We start from the raw sequence: 12,412 nt of genomic DNA, 5'->3' as shown, positions 1-12,412 counted from the left end.
CTGGCCGGGGATCGGGGGGGGAGAGACTGGCCGGGGATCGGGGGGGGAAGAGACTGGCCGGGGATCGGGGGGAGAGACTGGCCGGGGATCGGGGGGAGAGACTGGCTGGGGATCGGGGGGGAGAGACTGGCCGGGGATCGGGGAGAGGTGTTCTCACCGACCTCCCCCTTTCTGACTGATTTCTTGTTTCTCAACTTGAGAAAAGAGCCGCCCTGAGGGGAAGAAACGAGGATCTGACAACAGCAGAAAACACCGGGACTTCCAGGGAGGGAGGTTACAGCTTCTGAAAATATCAAACATTACACCCGCCTCCGCACTCTGGGATTTTGTGGGGATATAAATACTAAAATGAACAAAAGCTGGAACTGGAGCCTCAATGTACAACTAAATACTGTTCCCAGTTTAATGCACCACAAACTGGGGTTAAAATACCTGGGGGTTGAACACATTACATACTCCTTACCAGATTACTCACTGAGGAAAGTCACTCTGTGGGACTGGGTGTATATGGGTAGATGTGTGTGTGTGTGTTCCTCAAAGTAGAAAAGTCCCCGGTCTGGATGGGATGCATCCTATGTTACTGGGGGAAGTAAGGGGGGAAATTGCGGAGGCTCTGGCCACAATCTTCCAACGCTCCTTAGATCTGGGGGTGGTGCCAGAGGACCGGAGGATTGCAAATGTTACCCGCTCTTTTAAAAAGGGGAGAGGGCTAAACCTGGCAACTACAGGCCAGTCAGCCTAACGTCGGTGGTGGGGAAAGTTGTAGAGACAATAATCTGGGACAAAATTAATCAGCGTTTGGGAAAGTATGGGCGAGTAAATGAAGGTCAGCACGGATTTGTTAAAGGCAAATGTTGTTTGACTAACGTGACCGAGTTCTTTGGTGAAGTAACGGGGAGAGTTGATGAAGGTAGTGAGGTGGATGTGGTGTATATAGACTTTCAAAACAAGGTACCACATAAGAGACTTGTTATCAAAATGAAAGCCCACAGGATTAAAGGGCAGAAAGTAGAGAGTAGTGGTGAATGGTTGTTTTTCAGACTGGAGGGAAGTATAGTGGTGATCCCTGGGTCCTTATTAGGACCACTGCTCCTTTTGATATCTATTAATGACCTGGACTTGGGTATACAAGGCATCATTTCAAAGTTTTCAGACGATATGAAACTCGTAAATGTTGTAAATAATGAGGAGGATAGCAACAGACTTCAGAAGGACATAGACAGACTGAAGAAACGGTCAGACAAATGATAGACAAAATTTAATACAGAGAAGTGTTTCGTGATATTTTGGTAGGAAGAATGAGGAGAGGCAATATGATCTCAATGGTACAATTTTAAAGGTGTGCAGGAACAAAGAGACCCCTGGGGGTGTAGGTACATAAATCTTTGAAAGTGGCAGGACAAGTTGAGAAGGCTGTTAAAAAAATGGGATCCTTGGCTTTATTAATACAGGAATAGAGTACAAAAGCAAGGAGGTTATGCTAAACCTTTATAAAACACTGGTTAGGCCTCAGCTGCAGGATTGTGTTCAATTCTGGGCACCGCACTTTAGGAAGGATGTCAAGGCCTTGGACAGGGTGCAGGAGAAATTTAGTAGAATGGTACCAGGGATGAGGGACTTCAGTTATGTGGAGAAACTGGGGTTGTTCTCCTTAGAGCAGAGAAGGTTAAGAGGAGATTTGACAGACGTGTTCAATATCATGAATGCTTTTGATGGAGTAAATAAGGAGAAACTGTTTCGAATGTCAGAAGGGTTGGTAACCAAAGGACACAGATTGAAGGTGATTGGCCAAAGAACCAGAGGCGACATGAGGAAACATTTTTTCACAGCGAGTTGTTGTGATCTGGAACGCGCTGCCTGAAAGGGCGGTGGAAGCAGATTCAATAGTAACGTTCCAAAGAGTATTGGATAAATAGTTCAAGGGAAAAACATCACAAGGCTGTGGGGAAAGAGCAGGGGACTGGGATTAATAGGATAGCTCTACCAAAGATGGGCCGAATGGCCTCCTTTTGTTCTGTATCATTCTATGATGACAAAAAATAAGCATTTTATTAAGAGTGTCTAATCCTCCACCTGTGAGTAGTCTGCTTTCAAATCACTGAAAATGAATTTAAAACTGTACTGAACCATTTACTAGTTTCACTGTTGTACACTAGTCGGTTTCTTCGTAAGTTAAATATTTTTTAATATTTAAAAACTGTTAAAACGTGCCTACTAGTGCCTGTGCCCCTAAAAATAGTTTCAATTTGAAGAGCTTCCTCAATCGGGTACAATCAGCGGAAACTCGCCATGCTCATTATCCCGATCTGGCGGCGGGGCCAGTTTTATGGGCGGAGTCGATAAATGGAACAACACCCAAAAGCTCAGAGGGACTTGGACTTCGAGCTTCGAGCAGCGTAAGGAGATGAGAGCTACATGCTTACAACTGTTGCTGATAAGTCCTCCAGTGAGTATCTGTCTGTACCAGTGTAAGAATCCTGAGAAATCCCCATTTCAGATTCTCACTAGCTAACATGGACGAAATGAAATAAATATTATTAGTTGTAGGTTTAGGTTGGTATTATGTAACTGTTAGTCAATGCTCGCCGATTCTTGAATAATCATGTTTATAAACCAGTGTAATATGCCTTGGGTAGACCCGGTTAGATTTTAAAATGGAAGAAAGAGGCCTTGGGCCTGCTTGACCAAATATTAAAGGTGCAGACTTTAACAAGCCTTGTTAGCAAAGCGACAGTCAGTCTGTGAGAAAAGCTGAGAGAATTAATGTAATTCCAGAGACTGAGATACGAGGCAGGGACTGTAAGATTGTTATGAATTACATGTTCGTTGTTTTTTTTTGAATTCTTGTTTTAATATCTTATAAACAATAATATCATATAATCGCCAGTAAGAGATCCATAATCGTGTGTAAGGATTAAATGTAGAAGTTTGTAATCATCAACTGTATGCAATGATAACCTGAATGATGTGTAACATGTAACCCTTTTTCTTATGCTTAAAAGTCTGTGAGGAAGCTGTAACCAGACAGCCTGGGGTGAGAAAGACATTGCCACGGTCGAATAGACTGCAGTTAGCCTGGGAACCAAGGTCAGGTGCAGTTACCATTGTGCTGAAATGTTAGAACATCCGCAGTGAATTATAAAAACAAAGGCTAAAAGTAAGGGCCGTATGTCAACCCGTGCAGACATATTCCTTTAGTATTGCCATAAATACCCCAGATAAAACCGCTTGAACCACCCAGCATTGACATCGGTACCGGCTACGGACATGACAATGTCCCAGTCGACCCTGCAAAGTCCTCCTCACCAACATCTGGGGACTTGTGCCAATATTGGGAGAGCTGTTCCACAGACAAGACAAGCAACAGCCTGAAATACTCATACTCACAGAATCATACCTTTCAGTCACTGTCCCAAACTCCTCCATCACCATCCCTGGGCAGATCCTGTCCCACCGGCAGGACAGACCCACCAGGTGTGGCGGCACAGTGGTATACAGTGTAGAAGGAGTGGGCTGGGTGTCCTCAATATTGACTCCGGATCTCCTGAAATTTCACAGCTTTAGGTAAAACATGGTCAAGGAAACCTCCTGCTGATTAACACCTACCACCCTCCCTCAGCTGATGAATCAGTTCTCCTCCATGTTGAACACCACTTGGAAGAAGCACTGAGAGTAGCAAGGGCACAGAATGTAATCTGGGTGGGGGACTTCAATGTCCATCACCAAGAGTGGCTCTGTAGCACCACTACTGACCGAGCTGGCCGAGTCCTGAAGGACATAACTGCCAGTCTGGGCCTTCGACAGGTGGTGAGTGAACCAAAAAGAGGGAAAAAACCTGCTCCACCTCATCCTCCCCAATCTACCTGTCGCAGATGCATCTGTCCATGACAGCATTGGCAGCAGTGACCACCTCACATTCATTGTGGAGACAAAGTCCCATCCTCACACTGAGAACACCCTCCATCGTGTTGTGTGGCACTACCACCGTGCTAAATGGGATAGATTCAGAGCAGATCTAGCAGCTCAAAACTGGGCATCCATGAGGCGCTGTGGGCCATCAGCAGCAGCAGAATTGTATTGCACCACAATCTGTAACCTCATGGCCCGACATATCCCTCACTCTACCATTTCCACCAATCCAGGGGACCAACCCTGGTACAATGAGTGTAGAACAGCATGCCAGGAGCAGCACCAGGCCTACCTGAAAATGAGGTGCCAACCTGGGGAAGCTGCAACACAGGACTACATGCATGCTAAAAAGCGGAAGCAGCATGCTATAGACAGGGCTAAGTGATCACACAATAAACGGATCAGATCAAAGCTCTGCAGTCCTGCCACATCCAGTCGTGTATGCTGGTCCACCATTAAACACTACCGGAAGGAGGAGGTTCCAAGAATATCCCCATCCTCAATGATGGTGGAGCCCAGCACGTGAGTGCAAAAGACAAGGCTGATGCGTTTGCAACCAACTTCAGCCAGAAGTGCCGAGTGGATGATCCATATCAGACTATTCCCCAGGTCCCCACCATCACAGAAGCCATTCTTCAGCCAATTCGATTCACTCCACGTGATATCAAGAAATGGCTGAGTGCACTGGATACAGCAAAGGCTATGGGCCCCGACAACATCCCGGCTATTGTGCTAAAGACTTGTGCTCTAGAACTAGCCGTGCCTCTGGCCAAGTTGTTCCAGTACAGCTACAACACTGGCGTCTATCCAACAATGTGGAAAACTGCCCAGGTATGTCCTGTCCACAAAAAGCAGGACAAATCGAACCCGGCCAATTACCGCCCCATCAGTCTACTCTAAATCATCTGCAAAGTGATGGAAGGTGTCATCGACAGTGCTATCAAGCAGCACTTACTCACCAACAAGAGAAACAGATTGGTGAAGTCAAGCATAGGTCCCTTGCAGTCAGAATCGGGGGAATTTATAATGGGGAACAAAGAAATGGCAAACCAATTAAATACATACTTTGGTTCTGTCTTCACAAAGGGGGAGACAAATAACCTCACAGAGATGCCTGGGAACATAGGGTCTAATGAGAGGGAGGAATTGAATGAAATCAGTATTTGTAGGGAAATGCTGATGGGGAAATTGATAGGATTGAAGGCCAATAAATCCCCAGGGCCTGATAATCTACATCCTAGGGTATTTAAGGAAGTGGCCCTAGAAATAGTAGATGCATTGCTGGTCATCTTCCAAAATTCTATAGACTCTGGAACAGTTCCCATGGATTAGAGGATAGCTAATGTAACCCTACTATTTAAAAAGTGTGGTAGAGAAAAAACGGGGAATTATAGATCGGTAAGCCTGATATCGGTAGTGGGGGAAATGCTAGAGCCCATTATAAAAGATGTAATAGCAGAGCATTTGGAAAACAGTGACAGGATCGGACAAAGTCAACATGGATTTACAAAAGGTAAATCATGCTTGACTAATCTACTGGAATTTTTTAAGAATGTAACTGGTAGAATAGATAAGGGAGAACCAGTGGATGTGGTGTATTTTGGACTTTCAGAAGACTTTCGATAAAGTCCCGCATAAGAGATTAGCATGTAAAGTTAAAGCACATGGGACTGGGGGTAAGGTACTGTCTTGGATAGAGAACAGGTTGGCAGACAGGAAGCAAAGAGTTGGAATAAACGGGTCTTTTTCCGAGTGGCAGGCAGTGACTAGTGGGGTACCGCAGGGATCGGTGCTAGGACCCCAGTTATCCACAATATATATAAATGATCTAGACAAGGGAACTAGATGTAATATCTCCAAGTTTGCAGATGACACAAAGCTGGGTGGGCATGTGTGCTGTGAGGAGGATGCAGAGAAACTCCAGTACGATTTGGACAGGTTGGGTGATTGGGTATAATGTGGATAAATGCGAGGTTATCCACTTCAGTGGGAAAAACAGGAAGACAAATTATTATCTGAATGGCAATAGATTGGGAAAAGGTGAAGTGCAACAAGACCTGGGTGTCCTTGTGCACCAGTCGCTGAAGGTAAGCATGCAGGTGCAGCAGGCGGTTAAGAAGGCAAATGGTATGTTGGCCTTCATAGCGAGGGGATTCGAGTACAGGAGCAAGGATGTCTTGCTGCAGTTGTACAGGGCCTTGGTGAGACCACACCTTGAGTATTGTGTGCAGTTTTGGTCGCCTTATCTGAGGAGGAATGTTCTTGCCATGGAGAGAGTGCAGCGAAGATTCACCAGACTGATACCTGGGATGGCAGGAATGACATATGAGGAGAGATTGGGTCGATTAGGCATATATTCACTAGTGTTTAGAAGAATGAGAGGGGATCTCATTGAAACGTATAAAATCCTAACAGGACTAGACAGACGAGATGTAGGAAGGATGTTCCCGATGGTGGGGGAGTCCAGAACCAGGGGTCACAGTCTAAGGATAAGTGGTAAGCCATTTAGGACTGAGATGAGGAGGAATTTCTTCACCCACAGAATGGTGAACCTGTGGAATTCTCTGCCACACAAGGCAGTTGAAGCCAATTCATTAAATATATTCAAGAAGGAGTTGGATATATTTCTTGAGGCTAAAGGGATCAAGGGTTTTGGGGAGAAAGCAGGGACAGGGTACTGAATTTGGATGATCAGCCATGATCTCACTGAATGGCGGAGTGGGCTCGAGGGGGCCGAATGGCCTACTCCTGCTCCTATCTTCTATGTTTCTACGTTAATAACCTGTTCACTGATGCCCAGTTTGGGTTCCGCCAAGACCATTCAGCTCCTGACCTCATTACAGCCTTGGTCCAAACATGGACAAAGGAGCTGAATTCCAGAGGTGAGGTGAGAGTGACTGCCCTTGACATCAAGGCAGCATTTGAATGATTCTGTCATCAAGGAGCCCTAGTAAAACTGAAGTCAATGGGAATCGGGGGGAAAACGCTCCACTGGCTGGAGTCATACCTAGCACAAAGGAAGATGGTCGTGGTGGTTGAAGGTCAATCATCACAGCCCCAGGGCATCGCTGCAGGAGTTCCTCACGGCAGTGTCCTAGGCCCAACCATTTTCAGCTGCTTCATCAATGACCTTCCCTCCAACATAAGGTCAGAAATGGGGATGTTTGCTGATGACTGCACAGCGTTCGGTGCCATTCCCAACTCCACAGATAATGAAGTAGTCCATGCCCGCATGCAACAAGACCTGGACGACATTCAGGCTTGTGCTGATAAGTGGCAGGTAACATTCGCGCCATAGAAGTGCCAGGCAATGACTATCTCCAACAAGCGAGAGTCTAACCACCTCCCCATGACATTCAATGGCATTACCATCGCCGATCCCCCACCATCAACATCCTGGGGGTCACCATTAACCAGAAACTTAACTGGACCAGCCACATAAATACTGTGGCAGCAAGAGCAGGTCAGAGGCTAGGTATTCTGCAGCGAGTGTCTCACCTCCTGACTCCCCAAAGCCTTTCCACCATCCACAAGGCACAAGTAAGGAGTGTGATGGAATACACTCCACTTGCCTGGATGAGTGCAGCTCCAATAACACTCAGAAGCTCGACACCAGCCAGGACAAAGCAGCCCGCTTGATTGGCTCCCCATCCATCAGCTTAAATATTCACTCTCTCCACCACCGCCGTACCATGGCTGCAGTGTGTTCCATCTACAAGATGAAGTAAAGCAACTCGCCAAGGCTTCATTGGCAGCACCTCCCAAACCCGCAGCCTCTTCCACCTAGAAGGACCAGGGCAGCAGGCACATGGTGTAATGATATCAGCAAATAGTGATGGTATTTGCCTGTTTGATTATCATGCCTTACCAGCATATTTGCCTGTTTGATTATTTATGCCTTACCAGCAGAGGGCATGTGAGAGAGAGAGTTTAGTTTTAGTTTCGTTTTAGATGGATCTCTAAGATGGTGTCGCCTGTAATGCTGTTAACTGAGTTGAACAAACTTTAGATTAAAAGACATTCTCTTTCATGAATGTGTCATCATTGAACCCACAAAGAAATCAATACATGGTGTCAGAAGTGATTGAAAGAGATGAAGAGGAAAAATCTAAAGTGAAATCAGCTCTCCACATATTAGCAAGCCAAAAGAGAACATCGTTACTTACCTTTGAAGAATAGCTAACGAAGTGAAAAATGGAAGGTTTACACCCACCGGCGAAGCTTCAGTTGACAGGTAATGTGGCTGAAAATTAATGGAGGTTCAAACAACGTTTGGAGTTGTATATAGCGGCAATCGGAGCCGACGAGAAAAGTGATAAAATGAAAGCGTCAGTGTTCTTACATGTCGTGGGTGATGAAGCACTGGAGGTGTATAATAACTTCACATTCGCTGCTGATGGAGACAAAATGAAGCTGGATAAAATAATGGAACAGTTTGAGGCCTACTGCATACCTAAACATAACGTGACGTTTGAGAGGCACAGATTTTTCACATGTGTACAGAAAATGGGTGAGACTATTGATCAGTATGTGACTGAACTGAGAAACAGAAGCAAAACGTGTGAATTTGGGGGACTGACAGACTCGCTGATAAAAGACAGACTGGTGTGTGGTATTCCAGATAATGGTCTAAGGGAAAGACTGCTAAGAGAGCAAAATCTAGACCTGGGAAAAGCCACAGCACTGTGTAGGGCTACAGAGACTGTGAAGTCGCAGGCAAAAGAGCTGTTCAGTGACAGTAGCTGCAACGTGGATGCAGTGAGAATGAACGGACACAAACCATTTAACAAAAAGAGCGCCAATGTGAAAAAAGAGGCGTGGCCAGCGAACAAAAATGAAAGGGACAATCGAAAGTCATGTAGTCGATGCGGTACACAGCATCCACCAAAAAAGTGTCCAGCATATGGTAAAACATGCAATAGTTGCTACAAAAACAACCATTATGCCCGTTGCTGTAAGAACCAAGCGCAACAAAGCAAGGTCCATGCAGTAGATGAAAGCGAGATAGAGGAATTCTATGTGGATGTTGTGTCTGAAAACAAAAAATAAAAAAGAGACTGGATGTTGACACTAAAAGTGAATGACATACACATTCCATTTAAATTGGATACTGGAGCACAAGTCAACGTGATATCAGAGACTGATTTTAAGAAAATTAGACCCAGACCAAAGATACATGGAATAAAAGTGAAAGTGACAGGATACTCAGGTACTGATATACCAGTGAAAGGAAGATGCATTGTCAAAGTGACACACAAGGACAGAGAGCACACGCTAGCATTAATCGTGGTGCCAAAGGATGTGCAGGCCATACTAGGTTTAATAGCCTGTGAGAGACTGAACCTAGTAAAGAGAGTCCTCGTTGTGGAAAGCGAAGGAGAGACAGTCTATGATGAACTCATGAAAGAGTACAACGACCTATTTAAGGGTCTAGGCTGCCTTCCAGGAGAACACACGATCAGAGTAGATAAAAGTATGCCAACGGTCATACATCCATGCAGAAAAGTTCCATTTGCTCTTCAAAAGCAACTGAAGGCAGAGTTGGACAGGATGGAAAGCCTGAACGTGATTCAGAAGATAGATGAGCCAACTGAGTGGGTGAGTTCCCTCGTAATTGTGGACAAAAAGAATGGAAAGCTCACAATTTGCCTGGATCCAAGAGATCTAAACAGAGCAATAAAGAGAGAGCACTTCAAGCTTCCTACACGTGAGGAAATCATGGCACAGTTTGCAAATGCAAAGTATTTCAGCAAGTTTGATGCATCATCAGGATTTTGGCAGATGAAACTGGACGAGGCAAGTTCAAGACTGTGCACGTTCAACAGTCCATTTGGCAGATACAGATTCCTAAGGTTACCATTTGGCATTGCCTCAGCTCCTGAAGTGTATCACAAAACTATCCATATGATCTATGAGCACCTGGAGGGAGTTGATACATCAATGGCTGACATCATAGTATGGGGAACCACGCGAACTGAGCATGACGAGAGACTGAAAAAAGTGCTGGAAGCAACAAGGAGAACAAACCTGAAGCTGAATAGAGAGAAATGCCAGCTCGGGGTGACAGAACTGACATTCGTGGGAGATACCCTTAGCAGTGAGGGCATCAGACCAGATCCCAGAAAGGTGTTCGCCATTGAGAATATGCCAAAGCCACAATGCAAAAAGGACGTGCAGAGGTTTAATGGAATGATCAACTACATGGGTAAATTCATATCCAACCTCTCAGAAAAGATGGCGCCACTGAGACGACTAACTGAAAAGAACATAGTATGGGAATGGAATCATGAGCATGAGAAGTCATGGAGCGATCTAAAGAAACTGCTCACAGAGGAACCAGTTCTGAGGTTTTATCACCCAGCGAGACCCATCAAGATATCATCAGATGCATCACAGAGTGGGCTCGGTGCCGTTCTTCTGCAACAATATGACTACTGGCAACCTATTGCATATGCATCGCGCTCAATGACAGACGCGGAGACGCGATATGCTCAAATAGAAAAGGAGCTGCTCAGCATCACATACGCCTGTGAAAGATTTCACCAGTTTGTGTCAGGACAAGCAATCAGTGTAGAGACTGACCATAAGCCCTTGATTGCATTGTTCCAAAAGCCACTAAATAGCTGTCCGCTTAGAATACAAAGAATGATGATCAGGCTGCAACGCTATACACTGAATGTTGCGTACACACCGGGTAAGCTGATGTATACAGCAGACACGTTGTCCAGAGCTGTTGACCCAGGAGAGCCCGCAAACACCAAAATGGATGAAAAAGTGAACGCCTACATGGACATGATCACAAGTGCACTGCCCATAGCAGATGCAAAAATGGAGCTCATAAAGACTGAGACAAACAAAGATGAAACAATGAGACGACTGAGGAAAAGCATCTTGGATGGATGGCCCAACATGAAGCAAGACTGCTCACCTGACATGGCAGAGTACTGGAACTGCAGGGCGGAACTATCAGTGGTTGAAGACATCATCCACAAAGGAAGTAAAATAGTTATCCCAAAGAGTCTGAGAAAAGAGATGCTAAAAAGGATCCATGGAGGACATCTGGGAATCGAAAAGTGTAAGAAAAGAGCACGAGAGGTGATGTACTGGCCACGAATCAACCAAGATGTGACAAATGAGGTGTCAAACTGCACAATATGCCTGAAATATCGAGCAAGCAATCCGGTAGAACCACTAAAGCCACACCCAGCGCCAGACAGACCTTACCAGAAGGTAGGCGCTGACCTATTTGTATGTCAAGGGAAGGACTATCTTGTAGTCACAGACTATTACTCCCTGTATCCAGAGGTTCGTAGACTGTACACCACCACTGCAGATGCTGTGATAACATGTATGAAAGCCATATTCTCCAGACATGGTGTGGCAAGCGAGGTCTTCACAGACAACGGACCCCAGTTTTACAATGCAAGTTTCCGACACTTTGCCAAAGAGTGGGGCTTTGTCCACACAACATCAAGTCCTCACTTTCCACAGTCCAATGGACTAGTGGAAAAATCGGTCCAGACAGTGAAAAGACTGATGTACAAGGCAAAAGACAGTGGAACTGACTTCTACCAGAGCATGCTTGTATACCGCACAACGCCGCTCGAGTGTGGTATGTCACCAGCCCAACTCCTTATGGGACGTCTGCTAAGGTCAAACCTACCCATCCCGGAGAACCTCCTGAAAACAAAAGAGGGGGAGAAAGTGAGGAAGTTCAAAGAACAACAGAAAGAAAAGCAAAAGTACTACTATGACAGAGGAACACAAAACCTACCTGAACTCCACACTGGTGACCAAGTAAGGTTCAAAGACAAAACAAACATATGGACTCAGAAGGGAACTGTCCTGAGTGAAGTCCAACCAAGATCATACACCATTCAGACAGATGAGGGTGCTGTTCTGCGAAGAAATCGTCGGGATCTTCTCATGGGACCAGCCACAGCAGGTCAAAAGACCAATACTGTTGAACAACCTGATCACACAGCAGGTCAAAAGACTGATACTGTTGAACAACCTGATCACACAGCTGAGAACCCTTCATCTGAGGCAACAACTCAGATTCAAGGACAATCAATCAGAAAATCCTCAAGACGCGTGAAGCCTCCTGAGAGACTCATTGAGCAAGTTTAAGGACTCTTGTTATAGAAGGAAGTAATGTTATTTTATTCTCTCTTCAAGTTCTAGTGTATTTACATATTTCATGTGAACACACAAAATAATGTTAAAAAACATTGATAATGATAATGTAAGTTCATTAAAGGTTACAGTTAAAATGCAGAGTAATACAAAGAAAACATGTTGTTAGATAAAAGTAAAATACTTTTGTTTTAAGAAAGGGAGATGTAATGATATCAGCAAATAGTGATGGTATTTGCCTGTTTGATTATGATGCCTTACCAGCATATTTGCCTGTTTGATTATTTATGCCTTACCAGCAGAGGGCATGTGAGAGAGAGAGAGAGAGTTTAGTTTTAGTTTCGTTTTAGATGGATCTCTAAGATGG

The 12,412-nt window shown here is 45.0% G+C and overlaps 1 protein-coding gene across 1 annotated transcript in view; it reads right to left on the bottom strand.

Annotated features, from left to right (window-relative positions):
- LOC147096233 (zinc-binding protein A33-like) overlaps positions 1-12,412 on the bottom strand; it is a 41,877-nt gene that overhangs the window by 4,541 nt on the left and 24,924 nt on the right. The window lies entirely within an intron of this gene.

The sequence above is a fragment of the Somniosus microcephalus genome, unplaced genomic scaffold, assembly GCF_052327205.1.
Source record: "Somniosus microcephalus isolate GS21.2 unplaced genomic scaffold, FLI_Smic_1.0 unresolved_chr1, whole genome shotgun sequence".
Classification (NCBI taxonomy): Eukaryota; Metazoa; Chordata; class Chondrichthyes; order Squaliformes; family Somniosidae; genus Somniosus; species Somniosus microcephalus.
This window is presented reverse-complemented; position numbering and strand designations above follow the sequence as displayed.